Source organism: Bos indicus x Bos taurus, chromosome 29, assembly GCF_003369695.1.
Source record: "Bos indicus x Bos taurus breed Angus x Brahman F1 hybrid chromosome 29, Bos_hybrid_MaternalHap_v2.0, whole genome shotgun sequence".
Classification (NCBI taxonomy): domain Eukaryota; kingdom Metazoa; phylum Chordata; class Mammalia; order Artiodactyla; family Bovidae; genus Bos; species Bos indicus x Bos taurus.
Window position 1 is genome coordinate 29,179,904 of NC_040104.1, and position 11,741 is coordinate 29,191,644.

Here is an 11,741-nt window from a genome sequence, read left to right on the forward strand (position 1 = left end):
AGCATGCCGGGCTTCCCTGTCCTTCACCATCTTCTGGAGCTTTCTCAAACTTATGTCCATTAAGTCAGTGATATGACCAAGAGCAAAGGGGCAAAGAATATACTGTCTGAATCTGGGCAGCATATTTGCATAAAAATTGCCTTTGCCAAAAATCTATGCAATTTAACTGTAAAATAAATTATGAACACACCTGAATATTAAATGTCAGCAGTCTTCCTACATGCTCATATGTGATTGGTACAGAGCTGCAATTCTCAAAGTAAACTCCGGAAATACTTGTAATTTTACATGAAAAAACAAAACAAGTAAACAAACCACACAACCTTTCTACCTAAAAATGAGTGCTGAGTTCAAGTATGTTTTGGATATAATGGTAAATGTAAGAGTCAAATGGTTAAAAAAAAAGATAAATAACTATCTTTATTGTTGGACTACTTTAAAACTTCTAATATGCTAGTGATTATGAATTATAGGTTCTTTACCACTAGTGCCACCTGGGAAGCCCCAATATATTATACAGTGTTTGTCTAATTTATTGCTTGTGGGATCACTTTGTGCCATCTACATATATATATATTGTGCCATGTATATGCATACAAAATCTTCCTAACTTATATGTGGGGGATTCCACATTAAATACAGTAGTTATTGCTGAATAACTTAATACTATTTTATATTACTTTAAGCATGACATACTTTAGTATGTCAAGGCTGTATGTTTTCATCCTGCTTATTTAACTTATATGCAGAGTACATCATGCAAAATGCCAGACTGGATGAAGCACAAGCTGGAATCAAGATTGCCAGGAGAAACATCAATAACTTCACATATGCAGGTGGTGACACCACCCTATGGCAGAAAGCGAAGAAGAACTAAAGAATCTCGATGAAAGTGAAAGAGGAGACTGAAAAAGCTGGCTTAAAACCAAACATTCATAAAACAAATATCATGGCATCAGTTCAGTTCAGTTCAGTTCAGTCGCTCAGTCATGTCTGACTCTTTGCGACCCCGTGAATCGTAGCACGCCAGGCCTCCCTGTCCATCACCAACTCCCAGAGTTCACTGAGACTCACATCCATCAAGTCAGTGATGCCATCCAGCCATCTCATCCTCTGTCGTTCCCTTCTCCTCCTGCCCCCAATCCCTCCCAGCATCAGAGTCTTTTCCAATGAGTCAACTCTTCACATGAGGTGGCCAAAGTACTGGAGTTTCAACTTTAGCATCATTCCTTCCAAAGAAATCCCAGAGCTGATCTCCTTCAGAATGGACTGGTTGATCTCCTTGCAGTCCAAGGGACTCTCAAGAGTCTTTTCCAACACCACAGTTCAAAAGCATCAATTCTTCAGCACTCAGCTTTCTTTACAGTCCAACTCTCACATCCATACATGACCACAGGAAAAACCATAGCCTTGACTAGACGGACCTTTGTTGGCAAAGTAATATCTCTGCTTTTCAATATGCTATCTAGGTTGGTCATAACTTTTCTTCCAAGGAGTAACTATCTTTTAATTTCATTGCTGCAGTCACCATCTGTAGTGATTTTGGAGCCCCAAAAAATAAAGTCTGACACTGTTTCCACTGTTTCCCCATCTTTTTCCCGTGAAGTGATAGGACCAGATGCCATGATCTTCGTCTTCTGAATGTTGAGATTTAAGCCAACTTTTTCACTCTCCTCTTTCACTTTCAAGAGGCTTTTTAGTTTCTCTTCACTTTCTGCCAAGGGTGGTGTCATCTGCACGTCTGAGGTTATTGATATTTCTCCCAGCAATCTTGATTCCAGCTTGTGCTTCTTCCAGCCCAGTGTTTCTCATGATGTACTTTGCATATAAGTTAAATAAGCAGGGTGACAATATACAGCTTTGATATACTTCTTTTCCTATTCAGAACCAATCTGTTGTTCTATGTCCAGTTCTAACTGTTGCTTCCTGACCTGCATATAGGTTTCTCAAGAGGCAGGTCAGGTGGTCTGGTATTCCCATCTCTTTCAGAATTTCCCACAGTTGATTGTGATCCACACAGTCAAAGGCTTTGGCATAGTCAATAAAGCAGAAATAGATGTTTTTCTGGAACTCTCTTGCTTTTTCCATGATCCAGCGGATTTTGGCAATTGGATCTCTCGTTCCTCTGCCTTTTCTAAAACCAGCTTGAACATCAGGAAGTTCACGGTTCACGTATTGCTGAAGCCTGGCTTGGAGAATTTTGAGCGTTACTTTACTAGCGTGAGTGCAATTGTGTGGTAGTTTGAGCATTCTTTGGCATTGCCTTTCTTTGGGATAGGAATGAAAACTGATGTTTTCCAGTCCTGTGGCCACTGCTGAGTTTTCTAAATTTGCTGGCATATTGAGTGCAGCACTTTCACAGCATCATCTTCCAGGATTTGAAACAGCTCAACTGGAATTCCATCACCTCCACTAGCTTTGTTTGTAGTGATGCTTTCTAAGGCCCACTTGACTTCACATTCCAGGATGTCTCTGGTCCCATCAATTCATGGCAAATAGATAGGGAAACAATGGAAACAGTGAGAGACCTTATTTTGTGGGGGAGCTCCAAAATCACTGCAGATGGTGACTGCAGCCATGAAATTAAAAGATGCTTGCTTCCTGGAAGAAAATCTATGACAAACCTAGATAGCATAATAAAAAGCGGAGACATTACTTTACCGACAAAGGTCTGTCTTGTCAAAGCTATGGTTTTTCCAGTAGTCAGGTATGGATGTGAGAGTTGAACTTTTATAAAGAAAGCTGAGCACTGAAGAATTGATGCTTTTGAACTGTGGTATTGGAGATTCTTGGGAGTCCCTTGGACTGCAAGGACATCAAACCAACCCATCCTAAAGGAAATCAGTCTCCTGAATATTCATTGGAAGGACTGATGCTGAAGCTAAAACTCCAATACTTTGGCAACCTGATGTGAAGAACTGACTCCTTGGAAAAGGCCCTGATGCTGGGAAAGATTGAAGGCAGGAAGAGAAGGTGTTGACAGAGGATGAGATGGTTGGATGGCATCACTGACTTAATGGACATGAATTTGAGCAAGCTCAGGGAGCTGGTTATGGACAGGGAAGCCTGGCGTACTGCAGTCAATGGTATCACAAAAAGTCAGACACGACTGAGTGACTAAACTGAACTGAAGCATGACCTTGCAATGTCATAAATTACATCATTAACTCTTAATATCAATATTTCAGCTTTTTCCCACATGCAATTATTTGTCTCATTTTCTAAGAAAAAGCTGCTGATCTTTGTTTTATATCTTAAATGGCTGTTTCATAATGCAAATGAAATTAGCTTGTAAGAGTATTTATGCACTGCAGCTGGTATTTTTAATTAGCTTTCTCTGGATATTTAATAAATATATACTGATAAATCAGTTAAAGTAATATGGCACTAATCAATGCTACATATATATCACCTAAAACAGGATAATATTTATAAAATAGAATGCCTACATAATTTTCCTTTGCTTAAATATTAAGCATATTCTTTCATGTCTTTCAAATGAAATCATTTCAGGTTTGTGTCTTTGCAGCTTTCTTTGCTATCATCCCAAGTATTTCCAAGTTTGTTAGTTAGAAACTGAATTTATGGAAGAATTTAAATATTTCGCTCACATTTTTAAAAAGCTTATCATGTTTGATGTTTCCATAATTAGATTTTACTTTGTAAGTTTATACAAATACAGTACAAATTCTTAAAAATATTAGCTTATAAGCTTTTCCACATAAATGAAACAGCTTATGCAGAAATACAAATGGATTGTCCACATTGGACTATCTTGTTCTGTTATTCAAAGATTTTCTGTTTTGTTAGTTTTCTGGGATTCCAAGAGACCATGGAATCTATTTTGGGGCATGAAGAAACTTTATTATTTACTTTGATTTAAATATAACTACTTTTCAATTTGAGACTATTTTCCAAAGTACATAGGAGGATTTTGACTAATTCATATACATTAAAATTTCCCTGTGACTTTATTTTTTCAAATAACTTTAAGGAAACAAAATTTTTTTAGGTCTTAAGATTCTTTAAACCCTGGAAATTTTTCTTACGATTAAAGTCTGTTACCATTCTGGGATAAAATGCTAAAGTAAATCAGGTGTTGACAGATTCATTGCTCTTTCTTTTGACCCTTCTTCCATTCTACATATATTTATATCCATTGAATGATTCTTCTGTTCCAGTGTCTATGCTTCATGCTGGAGTTTTAGTACCAAAGAATCCTGTATGAATGAGTCCCATGTTAAATAATACTAGTGTAGGGGTGACTCCATGGTGTACAATCTGTTTAGTCACACACTGGGACTCAGTGCTTAGAAAGATTGATGCTCGGTTCTTACTGTTTTAAAATTCTTAATTTTTAAGCCAGTGGCTCTGAATTTTCATCGGGCAATTTGTTGTTGTTCTTTAGTCACTTAGTCCTGTTTGACTCTTTTGCGACCCCAAGGACTATAGGCTCCTCTGTTCATAGGATTTCTCAGGCTAGAGTCCTGAAGTGGGTTGCTATTTCCTTCTCCAGGGAATCTTCCAGATCCAGGGATCAAAACTGCTTCTCCTTTATTGCAGGTGGATTCTTTACTGCTGAGCCACCAGGGAAGCGCTGCTGCTGCTGCTCTGCTGCTAAGTCCCTTCAGTCATGTCCGACTCTGTGCGACCCCATAGATGGCAGCCCACCAGGCTCCCCTGTCCCTGGGATTCTCCAGGCAAGAACACTGGAGTGGGTTGCCATTTCCTTCTCCAATGCATGAAAGTAAAAAGTAAAAGTGAAGTCACTCAGTCCTGTCTGACTCTTAGCGACCCCATGGACTACAGCCCACCAGGCTGTTCCATCCATGGGATTTTCCAGGCAAGAGTGGGGTGCCATTGCCTTCTCCAAGGGAAGCCCTAGGACCTGCAAATTGTATAGGTTGTCTTGAGCCTACTCTACAAAGTGGGAGAAATATGTATCAATTATCTGTCTATCATCAAATATCTGGGACATAGTAGCACTTAATATCATTTTTATCATTATTTTATGAGTGAAGTTTATAGTAGATTTTTCCTTTTCTGTACCTGTGTGTAGTGAAACTGTGAAATTAGAGACTGTAAATATGTCTATATTAAGTTACATCTTTTAAAATCCAACTTATCGCTTCATCCTATCCAGAGTCCTTTTGTTCTCTACAGTACAGCTCCTCTGTGTCATCTGCTCACTTGGTCACTGTGTTACATCATCATCCAAATTTTAATAAAAACTTTGCATGGCACAGGGTCAAGAAGGATACTGTACATCTCAGCATAGAAAGCTGCACTGATATTTTATCAGGAAGTATTCATCAGTACCTTTTGGTAGAATTTATTCAGTTATATATTCACTCAAATACTAGCTAGTTCTGATTATATTCATCTTGTTGGCATCAATATCATGAAATTTTTTAATATATTATTGGAATCTGAATGTGCTTTATGCTATGAGTCCATATAGTTTGCTTGTTCAGCAAACTTGTCCCCAATTTATAAATTGACTTATCAAATTCTAGAGTTAATATTGCATAAATAGATCAATAAAAGGAGTTAAACTAGGGAGAAGAAAACCCCCAGCATTTTTGTTGGACTGTTTTTTATTTATTTCATAGTTTATTGTATTAATTTTCTATGGCTGCTATAAAAATTACCACAGACTTGGTAGCTTAGAACAACAGAAGTTTATTCTAGAGGTCAGAAGTCTGAAATCAGGGTGTCAGTAGGGCTTTACTCTCTCAAGGGACTCAAGGGTAGACTCTGATCCTTGGCTTTTCTGGCTTCCAGTGGCTGCCTGCACTCATTGGCTTGAAGGCACATCATCCCAGTCTTTGTGTTCATCTTCACTCATCCTTATCTTCTATGTGTGTCTAATCTTTGCCTCTTAGAGGATGCTTGTGATGGTATCTGGAGCCCACCTAGATAACCCAGGACAATCTCATCTCAAAATTCTTAATTTAATCACATCTGCAAAGACCCCTTTTCCAAATAAAGCATTGTTCATTAGGTTCCAACCCCCATAGGTGGCTCAGAAGGTAAAGAATCTGCCTGCAGTGCAGGAGACTCAGGTTCAATCCCTGGGTCAGCAAGATACCCCCAAAAAGGGAATGGCTACCCACTCCAGTATTCTTGGGCTTCCTTGGTGGCTCAGATGGTAAGGGATCTGCCTGCAGTGTAGGAGACCCAGGTTCAATCCCTGGGTGGGGAAGATCCCCTGGAGAAGGGAATGGCAACCCACTCCAGTATTCTTGTATGGGAAATCCCATGGACAGAGGAGCCTGGAGGGCTAGTCCATGGGATTGCAAAGAGTCAGACACAACTGAGCAACTAACACTTTCACTTCATTTTCCAAGGATTCTAAAGTTCCCTGGAAGGTTCCAAGGAATAGTACATGGGCATATCTTTGAGAACAATTTTTAGCCTACCACAGATAAAGTTTTGTTTGCCTTTTGATTTCAAATTACATATAGGATGGGTATCATATATCTTCATCCTTAGGGCTACCATATATGTTAACCTGGCCCTGGGTAAGGGTTGATTTTGCTTGCTTCTCCTTTGTCTCATGAGGACTTGCTTGTCCTTTCCACCATCTAGAGCTGGGACTCTTCACCTCTGTGGTGCAGAGCTGTTGAGTCTCCAGGTCACTGGGCCATTGCAAGGAAAGCAATTAATCAGTTACTGCAGTGGGAATGCTGGAAGGAACAAGTGACACTTTTTGTCCTTACTAGCTGTGAGAAATTGTCTTTGGCAGTTTCTTTATGACAGTCATATCCCATTTGGTATGACATAGATCATATGTCACTATTTCTGGTCTCTGAATTCCTTCTGGACCAAAAGATAAGACAGGTCTCTCTGACTGAGCCTGTGCATGGGGATGCGCTGGCAGAGTTAGTGAGCTGCTAGCTGGTGATGGTGCTGAATGAAGCTTGGGCCTGGCAGAGATAGCTACCAGGAAAAAAACCAAAAAAACAAGGTACCTGCAGGAGAGGAGGTAAGGGGCTTGGACTAGAGAAATTTCACAACGCATCGGAAATCAGAGGTTGGCAGGCACCTTCTCCTTATTTACTTTTATATTAATGTGTAGGTAATGAGTGAACAGAGAAGAAAGAAGAGAGAAGTCAGAATCTACAAGATACTCACTATAGGCAGGGAGGGACCTTATAAGGAGTCAGCTTTACATTAGCTTGGGTGATAAGAAAGCTATGGGTGGAATCTGGTGCTTTTAAAAGGTGAGGTTAAATGAAGGGCTTTCTTTGTGGCTCAGTTGATAAAGAATCTGCCCGCGATGCAGGAGACCCCAGTTCGATCCCTGAGTTGGGAAGATCCCCTGGAGAAGGGAAAGGCTACCCACACCAGTATTCTGGCCTGGAGAATTCCATGGACATACAGTCCATGGGGTCGCAAAGGTCTGGACATGACTGAGCGACTTTCACTTTTTCACTAAATGAAGAGAGATGGAATTTCACATTGAGGTTAGAAAGGGGAAAGCGAATCAACTGGAAGTCCCCAAACCAGTGATGACTGCTCTTTTTGTCACAGTTTGTCTCTCTCCTCCTTTCTCCACTTAACCCTCCAGGTTCTAGAGCTTTCAGGAGGGGATATGCCATGTACCCTGCTTCCATCTAGTCATACTTTCTCGTAAATTAAGCACTAGATCTGCAGTTCAGTCTCTTTACCTTTGCTGGTTCTTCTGCACCTCTCACGCCTGCCCCAATGTAAGGTCAGAAACAATGAGTTATCTTATGTCAGAATGCTTATGAAGTCTATTTCAGAGTTCCTTCTCACTAACTTTATCTTGAAAAACAAAAGTTTTTTAGGAAAATGAATTAGTGAGAAATTGGCCTTAATGAATTCCAGCTTTAGATACTTACTGAGGTCACCTAGCCACATCAGTAAAAACACAGAGATTTAGTGATGATCTCTTGAAGTCTTGAAGTACAACTTCAAATTTTGAAGTTCTGAAAGTCCTGTTAACAAAGCTTTTTTTAAAAAATCACTTTAAAAACTAACAGAATAAATGGCTATATTTTGGAGATTTTTAACACACATAAGAAGAACAAACGAAAAGAAAAAAAAATGACTATTGTAATGTTATATGAAAAAGTACCTAGGCTTTTGTAATGTTATATGAAAAAGTATCTAGGCTGTATATAAATTTGCAGTAACTTGTAATAGCATCAAACTAGGTTTTTATTTATTTATTTATTTATTTTTTAAATTTTATTTTATTTTTAAACTTTACATAATTGTATTAGTTTTGCCAAATATCAAAATGAATCCATCACAGGTATACATGTGCTCCCCATCCTGAACCCTCCTCCCTCCTCCCTCCTCATACCATCCCTCTGGGTCGTCCCAGTGCACTAGCCCCAAGCATCCAGTATCGTGCATTGAACCTGGACTGGCATCTCGTTTCATACATGATATTTTACATGTTTCAATGCCATTCTCCCAAATTTTCCCACCCTCTCCCTCTCCCACAGATTCCATAAGACTGTTCCATACATCAGCGTCACTTTTGCTGTCTCGTACACAGGGTTATTGTTATCATCTTTCTAAATTCCATATATATGCATTAGTATACTGTACTGGTGTTTTTCCTTCTGGCTTACTTCACTCTGTATAATAGGCTCCAGTTTCATCCACCTCATTAGAACTGATTCAAATGTACAAACTAGGTTTTTAAAATTGCTGTATTTTGAGGCACTGAGATGAAAGTAAAAATGAAAGTTATTGAAAATTGCTCAAAAAAAGGCTCTTGTGACAGTTAAGACAGTGATGCTGAAAATACATGTGAAGAAGTTGAATAAAACAGTTTAATAAAATGTGGGTATGGAAATTAGCAGTATTTCTAACTAATATATTTTTTTATGTAGTGTGGTTTTAAACATGGTTGTATAAGAAAATTAATGTTAAGCAAGAGGAGCTTGGCAGGCTATAGTCCATGGGGTCACAAAAATTGGACATGACTGAGTGACTAAACACCACCAGTACTACAAGTAGACATTGGGCTATGATAGCTGAATTTAAAAAATGGTTAAATTGATTTTTAAAAAGCTGATGGGGATATCTGCCCTCCTAAATGGTCTCTTTCTTTCCCTTAGTTTTTTGGCCACGTCATGTGGCATGTGGATCTTAGTTTCCAGAGTGGGAATCAAGCTTCTGCCCTCTGCAATGGATGTCTGGAATCTTAACCACTGGACCTCCAGGGATGTCCCTCTTTCTTTCTTAATGGAAATGTTTAACCTTTTATCAACTGTATATTACAATGCAAATTGTTTAGCAAGAACTGCAAACATAATTTCTTACCAGAAATAAACCAGTCTTTATTATTAAATCACCAGGAACATGCACATGTGCACACACACACACTTCAAAGGATCATGCTGTTAAAGGATAAACTGAGGCATATTGAAATTTTTATGAGTTTATTAAAGCAGGAATTTATTTTAATGGGGCAATGCCAAACCAGAAGTGTTTAAAGAGCCCTGGTTGATAGTAGCTAAGGGGCTAGGCTTACACAGAGAAAGTGAAGAAGCAAACAAAGATTATTTGATTGTCTACAGTTGAAAGCCTAGTTGGCTGATTCAGAGTGGTTGTCCTTAGTCTCTTGATTGTGTAACCCTGTGGTATTTACAAGCTTAGATTTTGGGTTGCCTACATGGGCTTCAGTGGCATTAGAGCCTCATCCAGCTATGGCCTCCTTGTTTGATTAACATTTTCTCATCTTTCAAAAATCTGCCTTTCATTACATACAGTCAGCCTAGAGAAACATGTAGGGACCCGCTTTTCTCAGTTTCTCATTTGTTTTCTGATTTACAGAAGTCTAGGTTATATGACCCTTTTTCTGGCTTCATCCTAAACAGCAGATCTTTGCACATGAGAGTATTCTGGATCTTTAGAGCATCAACAACACACAACACACAGAAAAAGACTTGTCATGCTGATGTGATCAGCTTTCACGTGGATGCATATTCAGTCGCTCAACTTTGTCTGACTCATCGTAACCCCGGAACTGTAGGGTTAGTCTCTTAGTTGTGTCTGACTCTTTGCAACCTCATGGACTATAGCCCACTGGCTCCTCTGTCCATGGCAAGAATGCTGGAGTGGGTTGCCCTTTCCTCCTCCTGGAGATTGAAACTGTATCTCCTGCATTGGCAGGTGGATTCTTTACCACTGAACCAGCTGAGGAGCCTGATCAGCATTCCCAGCACAACTTAAATGATTACCTCCCCATCAGGGGTGTTCCTTACAGACTGAGAGAAATACTTCTGTTGCTGTCTCCCAGGCTCTCTCTGTCAATGAGACCCTGAAGAAAACTCAATTTCCAGCTTTTATGTTGTGTGTTTAATTTTCAGTTGACTTATTTATTGGGAAAAAAAGCACAAATAGTTTAATTTTAGAACAAAATTAACAGTTAAGTTTTACAGATGGAAAGAGCTCTGCTTAAGTACTTGAAAGTCTTAACATCGTAAATCCTAAGGAGGTTGGGATGAGAAAGATAATGCCAACACTGTCATCTGTGTGAAGAACGATTGTATTCATATTCATGATTACAAATCTTTTTCTTCATGTATTCTCTAGTTCTGACTATTGTCAAATACAAATTGGCACTTGCCATCTACTTCACAAGGGTTAAATCATGTGTTGCTATAGATGCAGATCTTCAGCACCCCCTGAAAGGAGTTCGGGGTGGAGAGCAGAAATGAGGCACTCTGTGCTCAGGAGAAAACTGCCAGCACTGGTCTTTAGATAGACATTTTCAGGAGCTGGTTTTATGAGCCCAATTCTTATGTCTCCTTATATCTGCTGCTGCTGCTAAGTCATTTCAGTCGTGTCCGACTCTGTGCAACTCCATAGATGGCAGCCCACCAGGCTCCCACGTCCCTGTTTTTCTCCAGGCAAGAACACTGGAGTGGGTTAGGGTCTCAGAGTTGGACATGACTGAGCGATTAACACTTCCTAACTTATGCTGATCACATCTATTGATTTGTTCAACAGTATGGCATATTTGGATACCATGATTTTGACATTTACATAGCACTTTTATAGAAGTTTCTAAATCTTTCATTTACAAATCATTTATTTCATATGGTGCTCATGTCATATGAACTTCATGAGCCTTGGGAGGAAAGAAAAGTGCATATAATTCCCTTTATTTTAAAATTAAATTTTTAAAAAGGTGAAGCTCTGAGAACTTAGAGAACTAACCAAGGTGTTTTAACTTATTAATTCAGTGTGTATTTTTTCAGTACTCTATTAGTATTCCTGTAGTTGCAAAAACAGAAGTACTGATGAAAGTAAAAAGGCTGAAAGGTTGTATTATTTTGGTTTACATGATGGAAATATACAAAAGGAAATTTGGTTCAATCAAATCATAATGATTCATTTCCAATGGCTTTGTTTCCCTAAGTGGGTTGCCCTTATTTTGTCTTGCTGTGAATAAAGGGAATCCCTTCTCCTAACTGCATCCTACTATGATTTGTGTTCTTGCCTGGAGAATCCCAGGGACGGGGGAGCCTGATGGGCTGCCGTCTATGGAGTCGCACAGAGTTGGACACGACTGAAGCGACTTAGTAGCAGCAGCATGATTTGTCCCACTACCTAAGAGGGAGTCCTCACTTCCAGCCTTTGAGGAGGATTCTAGCTAGTTTACATATAGGACCAGTTAAAAGAACATTTAAAATACACCATTAAACAACTCACAGGTTAAGGTTAAAACACATTAAATATGATTAGTATGA